Source organism: Lucilia cuprina, chromosome 6 (genome assembly GCF_022045245.1).
Source record: "Lucilia cuprina isolate Lc7/37 chromosome 6, ASM2204524v1, whole genome shotgun sequence".
Taxonomy (NCBI): domain Eukaryota; kingdom Metazoa; phylum Arthropoda; class Insecta; order Diptera; family Calliphoridae; genus Lucilia; species Lucilia cuprina.
This window is the reverse complement of record NC_060954.1, coordinates 48,345,087-48,358,328: the sequence shown is the minus strand read 5'-3', so window position 1 is coordinate 48,358,328 and position 13,242 is coordinate 48,345,087. Positions and strand designations below refer to the sequence as shown.

Below are 13,242 nucleotides of genomic sequence, written 5' to 3'. Positions count from 1 at the left end.
GTTACGACTATAGACTGTTCTATAGTTACGACTATAGACTGTTCTATAGTTACGACTATAGACTGTTCTATAGTTACGACTATAGACTGTTCTATAGTTACGACTATACACTGTTTTATAGTTACGACTATAGACTGTTCTATAGTTACGACTATACACTGTTCTATAGTTACGACTACAATCTCGACTATAGTCAGTACTATAGTCTAAAGTATTTTCTGGACTATAGTCGGAAATATGTTATGGACTATAGTATAACTTATAGCCTAGGATATAGTCTGACCTGTCATCTGGACTACAGCCCAAAATATAGTTTGACTAAAGTGTGGACTCTAGTCTTTTATCTATAGTTTAAACTATTGTCGGAATTGTGTTCTGTAACTTATAGTCTGAACTACAGATAGAACTGAAAATTGGAAACTACAGTCATTTGTGTGGACTGTAGTTTAATTTATTGTACGAACTTTTGTCCGAATTTTAGTCTAAACTCTTTCTTATTTTATTTAGTGGACACTCCTAACATGCAATTGTTGATGGTCATACATATGAACAATGTTTTTTTCTCCTTTCGTTCTATTCAAACACTATGATCTAAAACATCAGTAAAGGTAAACATATGTACGAATTACATGTTTGGCCTGTGCAACGTATGTACGTATGTATGTACTACATTTCAGTTACATGCTACATGAAGCAGAAAAATTTTAACACAATTTTTAAAACAAACTAGTAACAAAAAAGAACTGCACAGATTATTATTTTTTTGAAACTAAACATGAAATATGAAGCGGAAAAAATGTGTGAAAATTTATTAAAATTCTAACTTTTTTTGCAACAAACAAAGAAAAGTGAAAACAAAAAAATTGAAATGCATTTATAAATAGAACAGGTGTTTATGGAAATAAAGTCAAAATTGAAAATGTTGCATACATTTTAAATTGATGTAATTTTTAAGTTTTCAAATAATAACTGAAAATAAAATAAACTTATAAAGTTATAAAATTCAATATAATATGAAAATATTTAAATAAATTATTGTCGAATTCACAATCAATGTTGTACGGTTGTATATTAACATGTCCTAATGTGTTTTTTCTTTTATGGCATACAACGCTAGAACGATACCACATCTATTGTGAATTGAACATATACTTATATATAAATAAATTTTTATATAGGTATAATACTAATATTGTTAATGTTTGTATCACTAGACAAAAATAGGTGACATACACATTCTGAATTGAACTAAACTTAATACACGGATTCTTAAAGTATGAACTCACATATATACACTATATGTACACATACATAAAAGCATTTCCTCCCCGCTTGTGTAACATTACTTTAATATAAAGCTTATAAATAATGCAATTGTATTTTCGTGATATTGTTGCTGTTATTTTCACTATAAAATATTTATACCGTTTGTTGTCGATGTAAACTGTTCGTTAATTATTAATTATGATGTTAGCAATTGTTATTTCGGACTATAGGATGAATTTACGTTTATGTGTGTGACTAATTGAAATCTATAGACAAATGTGCATATTAATCATAGATATTTGTAGGTCTATGATGTAAATCATATTTTCATTAATAACTAGTTGTTGCCAGAACAACAACAGTAATTAAAATTTAATATTTCTTGAAAGTATTTGTAATACTAATCGAGTTGAAAAGCTAATTAGTTTAGTGTCAATTTTATCCCCATTTAACAGATGAATTTTAAAATTAAATGTCATTTAAAATATTACTATTTCTGTAAAATGTGTTTTTAAGACCATCGAGCGCTTTGTTCGTTAGTGGCAAAAAAGGTTCTAGTCTATTCTACGCCCAATAATTGGGCAAATATTATAATTTGTTGATGTCTGTTACACGAAAATATTTTGCTTTACGCTACATTGTTCTTTAGTCGAGACTATAAACTGTTCTCTAGTCGAGACTACAAACTGTTCTATAGTCGAGACTATAGACTGTTCTAAAGTCGAGACTATAGACTGTTCTATAGTCGAGACTATAGACTGTTCTATAGTCGAGACTATAAACTGTTCTATAGTCGAGACTATAGACTGTTCTATAGTCGAGACTATAGACTGTTCTATAGTCGAGACTATAGACTGTTCTAAAGTCGAGACTATATACTGTTCTATAGTCGAGACTATAGACTGTTTTATAGTCGATACTATAGACTATTCTATAGTTGAGACTATATACTATTCTATAGTCGAGACTATAGACTATTCTATAGTCGAGACTATAGACTATTCTATAGTCGAGGCTATAGACTATTCTATAGTCGAGACTATAGACTATTCTATAGTCTCGACTATAAACTATTCTATAGTCGAGGCTATAGACTGTTCTATAGTCTTGACTGTAGACTGTTCTATAGTCTCGACTATAGATTGTTCTATAGTCTCGACTACAGACTGTTCTATAGTCTCGACTATAGACTGTTCTATAGTCGAGGCTATAGACTGTTCTATAGTCTTGACTGTAGACTGTTCTATAGTCTCGACTATAGATTGTTCTATAGTCTCGACTATAGACTGTTCTATAGTTTCGACTATAAACTGTTCTATAGTCTCGACTATAGACTGTTCTATAGTCTCGACTATAGACTCTTCTATAGTCTCGACTATAGACTCTTCTATAGTCTCGACTATAGACTCTTCTATAGTCTCGACTATAGACTGTTCTATAGTCTCGACTATAGACTGTTCTATAGTCTCGACTATAGACCGTTCTATAGTCTCGACTATAGACAGTTATATAGTCTCGACTATAGATTATTCTATAGTCTTGACTATAGAATGTTCTATAGTCTCGACTATAGACTGTTCTATAGTCTTGACTGTAGACTATTCTATAGTCTTGACTATAGACTGTTCTATAGTCTCGACTATAGACTGTTCTATAGTCTCGACTATAAACTGTTCTATAGTCTCGACTATAGACTATTCTATAGTCTCGACTATAGACTATTCTATAGTCTCGACTATAGACTATTCTATAGTCTCGACTATAGACTATTCTATAGTCTCGACTATAGACTATTCTATAGTCTCGACTATAGACTATTCTATAGTCTCGACTATAGACTATTCTATAGTCTCGACTATAGACTATTCTATAGTCTCGACTATAGACTGTTCTATAGTCTCTACTACAGACTGTTCTATAGTCTCGACTATAGACTGTTCTATAGTCTCGACTATAGACTTTCCTATAGTCTCGACTATAGACTATTCTATAGTCTCGACTATAGACTATTCTATAGTCTCGACTATAGACTGTTCTATAGTCTCGACTATAGACTGTTCTATAGTCTCGACTATAGACTGTTCTATAGTCTCGACTATAGACTGTTCTATAGTCTCGACTATAGACTGTTCTATAGTCGAGACTATAGACTATTCTATAGTCTTGACTATAGACTGTTCTATAGTCTCGACTATAGACTGTTCTATAGTCTAAACTATGGACTGTTCTATAGTCTTGACTATAAACTGTTCTATAGTCTCGACTATATACTGATTTATAGTCTCGACCAAAGACTGTTTTATAGTTTCGACTATAGACTGTTCTATAGTCTTGACTACAGACTGTTCTATAGTCTCGACTATAGACTGTTCTATAGTCTCGACCAAAGACTGTTCTATAGTCCCGACTATAGGCTGTTTTATAGTCTCGACCAAAGACTGTTATATAGTCTCGACTAAAGACTGTTCTATAGTCTCGACCAAAGACTGTTCTATAGTTCCGACTATAGACTTTTCTACAGACAGTATTATGCCGTTATATAGTCTATATTTCCTCTTTTTAAAAAAAGTTATAGAGTGGTATTTTGTCAACCATTTCCGACTACATTTTCATATCATTTATTGTTGTTGTCGTAGATTTAAAAACAAGAGGAAAAATTAATTTGGTTGTTGACAGTATGACATGATTGTGGCAGGAAGAACAAAAAAAAGAAAAATAATTTTTTTCTCTTTTGTTTAACTTAAGAAAAATAAACTTTTGTTTATATTTAAAACAAATCCTTGAAACTTGATAAAGTTGTTATTCTTCTTAGGGAAATACATTTTCGGAGACTTGCGTTGTAATGTTATTTATATTAGTGTTTTTTTGTATTCTTAAAACAATAAGAATATTTTCCTTTTTTATAATAGAAAATGCAACTAGAGCATCTACAAATGGTATTATTTTTACAACTGCAATAGCAAACTTTTAACCTTAAGTTTGTTATTTTGGTTGTGTGCGTGTTCTTTTGCCAAGCCGGAAATCAAATTTTCAATTATACCCCTTCAAAAAAAAGTAACAAAAACCTACAAACAAGTGTTAGCAAAAAGTTGCCATTTTCTATTAAATTGTGTGGTCTTTTCTATTGTATGAACGGTGGTGTTCTTGGTTTTCAAAAACACTAGAAAATTGAATTAGAAAATTCTATGACAATGCAAACAGCTAAAAATTTGACAGACGCCAAATGCAGTTAAAAGTTTTTTCTTAACATTTTAATCTGATTTTTCAACAATCTATTATAGTAAATATTATGTTTTAAACTATTTTTATATAATATCAAAAGTTTCGTTTGCTGAAAATATAATAAATAGGAATTTAATAGAAAATTTTGCAATCAATATCAAAGTTTATGTTCAAAAATTATAATAATAACTGGATTTAAAAATTTATTCAAAAAAACTTTTATAAGTTTACTATTTATAAATAACCAGCTAAAGAAAGCCAGCTAAAGAACAATTATAAATCAATCTATAGTTAAGTCTAAATATTAGTTGATTCATCTATATCGCATAGTCGGGTATATAAAGTCGAGACTATAGAACAGTCTATGGGCGAGACTATAGAACAGTCTATAGTCGAGACTATAGAACAGTCTATAGTCGAGACTATAGAACAGTCTATAGTCGAGACTATAGAACAGTCTATAGTCGATACTATAGAACAGTCTATAGTCGAGACTATAGAACAGTCTATAGTCGAGACTATAGAACAGTCTATAGTCAAGACTATAGAACAGTCTATAGTCGAGACTATAGAACAGTCTATAGTCGAGACTATAGAACAGTCTATAGTCGAGACTATAGAACAGTCTATAGTCGAGACTATAGAACAGTCTATAGTCGAGACTATAGAACAGTCTATAGACGAGACTATAGAACAGTCTATAGACGAGACTATAGAACAGACTATAGTAGAGACTATAGAACAGTCTATAGTCGAGACTATAGAACAGTCTATAGTCGAGACTATACAACAGTCTATAATCGAGACTATAGAACAGTCTATAGTCGAAACTATAGAACAGTCTATAGTCGAGACTATAGAACAGTCTATAGTCAAGACTATAGAACAGTCTATAGTCGAGACTATAGAACAGTCTATAGTCGAGACTATAGAACAGTCTATAGTCGAGACTATAGAACAGTCTATAGTCGAGACTATAGAACAGTCTATAGTCGAGACTATAGAACAGTCTATAGTCGAGACTATAGAACAGTCTATAGACGAGACTATAGAACAGTCTATAGTCGAGACTATAGAACAGTCTATAGTCGAGACTATAAAACAGTCTATAGTCGAGACTAAAGAACAGTCTATAGTCGAGACTATAGAACAGTCTATAGTCGAGACTATAGAACACTCTATAGTCGAGACTATAGAACAGTCTATAGTCGAGACCATAGAACAGTCTGTAGTCGAGACTATAGAACAGTCTATAGTCGAGACTATAGAACAGTCCATAGTCGAGACTATAGAACAGTCTATAGTCGAGACTATAGAACAGTCTATAGTCGAGACTATAGAACAGTCTATAGTCGAGACTATAGAAAAGTCTATAGTCGAGACTATAGAAAAGTCTATACTCGAGACTATAGAACAGTCTAAAGTCGAGACTATAGAACAGTCTGTAGTAGAGACTTTAGAACAGTCTGTAGTAGAGACTATAGAACAGTCTATAGTCGAGACTATAGAACAGTCTATAGTCGAGACTATAGAACAGTCTATAGTCGAGACTATAGAACAGTCTATAGTCAAGACTATAGAACAGTCTATAGTCGAGACTATAGAACAGTCTATAGTCGAGACTATAGAACAGTCTATAGTCGAGAATATAAAACAGTCTATAGTCGAGACTATAGAACAGTCTATAGTCGAGACTATAGAACAGTCTATAGTCGAGACTATAGAACAGTTTATAGTCGAGACTATAGAACAGTCTATAGTCGAGACTATAGAACAGTCTATAGTCGAGACTATAGAACAGTCTATAGTCGAGACTATAGAACAGTCTATAGTCGAGACTATAGAACAGTCTATAGTCGAGACTATAGAACAGTCTACAGTCGAGACTATAGAACAGTCTATAGTCGAGACAATAGAACAGTCTATAGTCGAGACTATAGAACAGTCTATCGTCGAGACTATAGAACAGTCTATAGTCAAGACTACAGAACAGTCTATAGTCAAGACTATAGAACAGTCTATAGTCAAGACTATAGAACAGTCTATAGTCGAGACTATAGAAAAGTCTATAGTCGAGACTATAGAACAGTCTATAGTCGAGACTATAGAACAGTCTATAGTCGAGACTATAGAACAGTCTGTAGTAGAGACTATAGAACAGTCTATAGTCGAGACTATAGAACAGTCTATAGTCGAGACTATAGAACAGTCTATAGTCGAGACTATAGAACAGTCTATAGTCGAGACTATAGAACAGTCTATAGTCGAGAATATAGAACAGTCTATAGTCGAGACTATAGAACAGTCTATAGTCGAGACTATAGAACAGTCTATAGTCGAGACTATAGAACAGTCTATAGTCGAGACTATAGAACAGTCTATAGTCGAGACTATAGAACTGTCTATAGTCGAGACTATAGAACAGTCTATAGTCGAGACTATAGAACAGTCTATCGTCGAGACTATAGAACAGTCTATAGTCAAGACTATAGAACAGTCTATAGTCAAGACTATAGAACAGTCTATAGTCAAGACTATAGAACAGTCTATAGTCGAGACTATAGAACAGTCTATAGTCGAGACTATAGAACAGTCTATAGTCGAGACTATAGAACAGTCTATAGTCGAGACTATAGAACAGTCTATAGTCGAGACTATGGAACAGTCTATAGTCGAGTTTTTGGTTTTGTAAGCCTTAAGAAATGAACAAATCTTTTTTCCAATTATTTAGTTCATAGAGTTTATTTTCTTTGTCGTAATGAACGCTAAAGACCACAATGTAATTGAGGATTTTATTCTACTTTATTTTTTGTAATTAAAAATCAATTGAAAAGAAACTTGATATCGGTAAAAGGAAATTTATATGTTTTTGTTAAGTTTTAAACGAACAGTTTTGCATGCTACGGTAATTTTACATAAAAATTTTTTTGTTAAGATATAAGAGGCCAAAAATCATTTGTCCTCCTGAGCAAATGTTAGAAATTAAAATATGTATATAATTATTTTTCTTAAAAATGTCGTCATTTTACAGTTCATTAATCAAATGAAATAGTTTCATTAAATTTATGAAATCCTACGCCATCCTCAATATGTGTAGCTCAAAAGAAATTCATTTCATTTTCATTATTGTCTTAATAAAAACAAAATTCAAATCCATCAACTCCCAACCCCAATCTAAAGAAATTGAACATTGTTGCAACAATAACTCTTAAGCAACATAATGAAATGTTCCTTAAATAAATGTAACTTCTTTAGTTTATCTGCTGATATTGCTGAAATAATCAATGTTAGATAAAAACATATAATAGAAATGAAAAATAAACTAAGAAATTTATTTCATAAAGTCAAAGAAAAAAAATTGTAAAAAATATAGCTTTAAGCTTAAAGTAAGAAAAAATAAAACCAAAAGATAAAGGAAAAAGGAAGAACAGAATACAAATGATGATGCAGCTGCTGATGACAATAATAATGAAAGTTGTATGCAGCACTCACACCGATTCCTGCATATAGTTGTGGCGGAAGTGTGGAACAAAAAAAAAAAAAAAACTCATCTTACAAAAACTACCATTGGAAGATAACAAAAGAAAAGTATAATTCCTCTATAAGGAGTAATAGTATTGCATATGTGATTTAATTCTTGCAAGCAGGATCATGGGGGGCTTATTGCAAAAAAAAGAAAGCAAAGAGGAATATTTATACCAATTTTTTCGGTTTTTTAATAAGTAGTTGTTGTTCTAGTTCTGTTCTAGTTATGTTCTAGTTCTGTACTAGTTCTGTTCTAGTTCTGTTCTAGTTCTGTTTTAGTTCTGTTTTAGTTCTGTTCTAGTTCTGTTCTAGTTGTGTTCTAGTTGTTTTCTAGTTGTGTTTTAGTTGTGTTTTAGTTGTGTTCTAGTTGTGTTCTAGTTCTGTTCTGTTCTGGTTCTGTTCTGTTCTAGTTCTGTTCTAGTTCTGTTCTAGTTCTGTTCTAGTTATGTTCTAGTTCTGTTCTAGTTCTGTTCTAGTTCTGTTCTAGTTCTGTTCTAGTTCTGTTCTAGTTCTGTTCTAGTTCTGTTCTAGTTCTGTTCTAGTTCTGTTCTAGTTCTGTTCTAGTTCTGTTCTAGTTCTGTTCTAGTTCTGTTCTAGTTCTGTTCTAGTTCTGTTCTAGTTCTGTTCTAGTTCTGTTCTAGTTCTGTTCTAGTTCTGTTCTAGTTCTGTTCTAGTTCTGTTCTAGTTCTGTTCTAGTTCTGTTCTAGTTCTGTTCTAGTTCTGTTCTAGTTCTGTTCTAGTTCTGTTTCTAGTTCTGTTCTAGTTCTGTTCTAGTTCTGTTCTAGTTCTGTTCTAGTTCTGTTCTAGTTCTGTTCTAGTTCTGTTCTAGTTCTGTTCTAGTTCTGTTCTAGTTCTGTTCTAGTTCTGTTCTAGTTCTGTTCTAGTTCTGTTCTAGTTCTGTTCTAGTTCTGTTCTAGTTCTGTTCTAGTTCTGTTCTAGTTCTGTTCTAGTTCTGTTCTAGTTCTGTTCTAGTTCTGTTCTAGTTCTGTTCTAGTTATGTTCTAGTTCTATTCTAGTTCTAGTTCTGTTCTAGTTCTGTTCTAGTTCTGTTCTAGTTCTGTTCTAGTTCTGTTCTAGTTCTGTTCTAGTTCTGTTCTAGTTCTGTTCTAGTTCTGTTCTAGTTCTGTTCTAGTTCTGTTCTAGTTCTGTTCTAGTTCTGTTCTAGTTCTGTTCTAGTTCTGTTCTAGTTCTGTTCTAGTTCTGTTCTAATTCTGTTCTAGTTCTGTTCTAGTTCTGTTCTAGTTCTGTTCTAGTTCTGTTCTAGTTGTGTTATAGTTGTTTTCTAGTTGTGTTTTAGTTGTGTTCTGGTTCTGTTCTGTTCTAGTTCTGTTCTAGTTGTGTTCTAGTTCTGTTCTAGTTCTGTTCTAGTTCTGTTCTAGTTCTAGTTCTGTTCTAGTTCTGTTCTAGTTCTGTTCTAGTTCTGTTCTAGTTCTGTTCTAGTTCTGTTCTAGTTCTGTTCTAGTTCTGTTCTAGTTCTGTTCTAGTTCTGTTCTAGTTCTGTTCTAGTTCTGTTCTAGTTCTGTTCTAGTTCTGTTCTAGTTCTGTTCTAGTTCTGTTCTAGTTCTGTTCTAGTTCTGTTCTAGTTCTGTTCTAGTTCTGTTCTAGTTCTGTTCTAGTTCTGTTCTAGTTCTGTTCTAGTTCTGTTCTAGTTCTGTTCTAGTTCTGTTCTAGTTCTGTTCTAGTTCTGTTCTAGTTCTGTTCTAGTTCTGTTCTAGTTCTGTTCTAGTTCTGTTCTAGTTCTGTTCTAGTTCTGTTCTAGTTCTGTTCTAGTTCTGTTCTAGTTCTGTTCTAGTTCTGTTCTAGTTCTGTTCTAGTTCTGTTTCTAGTTCTGTTCTAGTTCTGTTCTAGTTCTGTTCTAGTTCTCTTCTAGTTCTGTTCTAGTTCTGTTCTAGTTCTGTTCTAGTTCTGTTCTAGTTCTGTTTTAGTTCTGTTTTAGTTCTGTTCTAGTTCTGTTCTAGTTCTATTCTAGTTCTATTCTAGTTCTAGTTCTGTTCTAGTTCTGTTCTAGTTCTGTTCTAGTTCTGATCTAGTTCTGTTCTAGTTCTGTTCTAGTTCTGTTCTAGTTCTGTTCTAGTTCTGTTCTAGTTCTGTTCTAGTTCTGTTCTAATTCTGTTCTAGTTCTGTTCTAGTTCTGTTCTAGTTCTGTTCTAGTTCTGTTCTAGTTGTGTTATAGTTGTTCTAGTGTGTTTTAGTTTGTTCTGGTTCTGTTCTGTTCTAGTTCTGTTCTAGTTGTGTTCTAGTTCTGTTCTAGTTCTGTTCTAGTTCTGTTCTAGTTCTGTTCTAGTTCTGTTCTAGTTGTGTTATAGTTGTTTTCTAGTTGTGTTTTAGTTGTGTTCTGGTTCTGTTCTGTTCTAGTTCTGTTCTAGTTGTGTTCTAGTTCTGTTCTAGTTCTGTTCTAGTTCTGTTCTAGTTCTGTTCTAGTTCTGTTCTAGTTCTGTTCTAGTTCTGTTCTAGTTCTGTTCTAGTTCTGTTCTAGTTCTGTTCTAGTTCTGTTCTAGTTCTGTTCTAGTTCTGTTCTAGTTCTGTTCTAGTTCTGTTCTAGTTCTGTTCTAGTTCTGTTCTAGTTCTGTTCTAGTTCTGTTCTAGTTCTGTTCTAGTTCTGTTCTAGTTCTGTTCTAGTTCTGTTCTAGTTCTGTTCTAGTTCTGTTCTAGTTCTGTTCTAGTTCTGTTCTAGTTCTGTTCTAGTTCTGTTCTAGTTCTGTTCTAGTTCTGTTCTAGTTCTGTCTAGTCTGTTCTAGTTCTGTTCTAGTTCTGTTCTAGTTCTGTTCTAGTTCTGTTCTAGTTCTGTTCTAGTTCTGTTCTAGTTCTGTTCTAGTTCTCTTCTAGTTCTGTTCTAGTTCTGTTCTAGTTCTGTTCTAGTTCTGTTCTAGTTCTGTTTTAGTTCTGTTTTAGTTCTGTTCTAGTTCTGTTCTAGTTCTATTCTAGTTCTATTCTAGTTCTAGTTCTGTTCTAGTTCTGTTCTAGTTCTGTTCTAGTTCTGATCTAGTTCTGTTCTAGTTCTGTTCTAGTTCTGTTCTAGTTCTGTTCTAGTTCTGTTCTAGTTCAGTTCTAGTTCAGTTCTAGTTCAGTTCTAGTTCTGTTCTAGTTCTGTTCTAGTTCTGTTCTAGTTCAGTTCTAGTTCAGTTCTAGTTCAGTTCTAGTTCTGTTCTAGTTCTGTTCTAGTTCTGTTCTAGTTCTGTTCTAGTTTTGTTCTAGTTCTGTTCTAGTTCTGTTCTAGTTCTGTTCTAGTTCTGTTCTAGTTCTGTTCTAGTTCTGTTCTAGTTCTGTTCTAGTTCTGTTCTAGTTCTGTTCTAGTTCTGTTCTAGTTCTGTTCTAGTTCTGTTCTAGTTCTGTTCTAGTTCTGTTCTAGTTCTGTTCTAGTTCTGGTCTAGTTCTGTTCTAGTTCTGTTCTAGTTCTGTTCTAGTTCTGTTCTAGTTCTGTTCTAGTTCTGTTCTGTTCTAGTTCTGTTCTAGTTCTGTTCTTGTTCTGTTCTAGTACAGTTCTAGTTCTGTTCTAGTTCTGTACTAGTTCTGTTCTATTTCTGCTCTAGTTCTGTTCTAGTGCTATTAGTTCGGTACTAGTTCTGTTCTAGTTGATTCTATTGTCGATTATCTAGTCTTTATATGTAGTAAAATCTGTAAAAGAAAAACTATATATTTTCCAACAAAACTACATTTTTAATCAATTTCGAAACAAATTCCAGCAGCAGTAAAATTTCACATTCTTCGCAATAAGAGAAAGCAGAACAGTTATCAAAGACGATAATTATGATCAAATTGAAAATAGTTATTTTCGTAAGTAATGAATAAAAGGAAACTGAAGTAAAACATAATATTACAGGATTTGTAAAAGGAAGACAGGAAAAATACTATTTATGAAGTATGTATGTAAGTATGTAAGTATGTATTACATATGACAAAAGGATTAAAGTAGCTTTCTAAACTCTTCATGTATGAAAACAATCCGTAAAATACTAGAAACAGAAAAAAAAGTTTTTGGATACCAACTTAAAGACAGTATCAACTATAGCTACCAACCAACCATCCATCAGTCATTATCTATTATTAGAGTAGTTATGACAACAATAGAAACGCACATTTACTGCTGGTTGAGTTGTTGTACTTCTAAGAGGGATTGTAGTAATTATTTTAGTATTATTCAAACTAAAATTGTCTTTAAACATAAATACTTTTATACATATGTGTGTATGTATGTGTATTTTTTATAAATTTCCTTTAAAAAGAGTTAAAATAGCTTTTGATTCTTAATATTAATGTTGTAGATTGCTACATATTATAGATTAATAAATATTTAAAGAGATATCTCTGTTAACTGTACATCAAAAATAATATTGTTTTTTTTTTAACATTTTTACAAAAAACCATTTTTAAATTCTTCAATATCTTACCTCTTGTCTTAAAGTTTTGTTGATGCTAATAAAATTCATTTTATTGCTGTCGTTGCAAAACATCATTGTGGTCCAGAAACTAAAAAAGAAAATAAATGTTATAAAATGAATTATTTTTAGTTTCAAAATATATCTATAAACTTAAATGTAAATCTCAAGACTAGTATTTAGACCATGGCAAAGGAGTTAAACATTAAATCATTATAAACTTTTAAATTCTCTTAAACTATTTTCAAACTAACACATACAATTTCTTAAATTTTATTGATTTCTTGCTTATTTTTATAACTACCACACTACAATGGGTTAAGCTAAACCAAAATCAATATATAAAATATTTTAACCTCAATTTAAAACTTTGTATTTTTTTAAGTTAAAAAAATATATAAAAAGTTTTCGTTTAAGTGTCAGTTTAAATAACATTTATTGAAACACTTTGCAAATCAAAGAAATACCATATAAAAAATAAGAATAAAATTAGTAAAAAAGAAAAAAGAGGAAACTAGAGCAAAAGAAATTTATGGAAAAACGCAAAAAAAAAATTGCAAATTGGCTATAAAAATAAAATTTTACCAAAATTTTGTATAAAAAAATATTTTCTATAAAAGTAGTAGATACTTTACAAAGATATATAGAATCGGCTATAGTCTCTCTGTTCTATGATCTTGACAGTTCTGTAATCTCGACTATTGGCTGTTTTATAGTCCCAACTGAACTAGAACTGAATTAGAATTGAACTAGAACTGAACTAGAACTGAACTAGAACTGAACTAGAACTGAACTTGAACTGAACTAGAACTGAACTAAAACTGAACTAGAACTGAACTAGAACTGAACTAGA

General features: G+C 31.8%; 1 protein-coding gene across 5 annotated transcripts in view; it reads right to left on the bottom strand.

The window, feature by feature from the left end:
• LOC111676033 (protocadherin-like wing polarity protein stan) overlaps positions 1–13,242 on the bottom strand; it is a 113,130-nt gene that overhangs the window by 20,554 nt on the left and 79,334 nt on the right. For all 5 annotated transcript variants that reach the window (XM_046955414.1, XM_046955413.1, XM_046955415.1 and 2 more), the window contains one exon: positions 12,402–12,480. The gene's annotated coding sequence lies outside the window, so the exon portion shown is untranslated. The remainder of the gene's footprint in view (positions 1–12,401; positions 12,481–13,242) is intronic.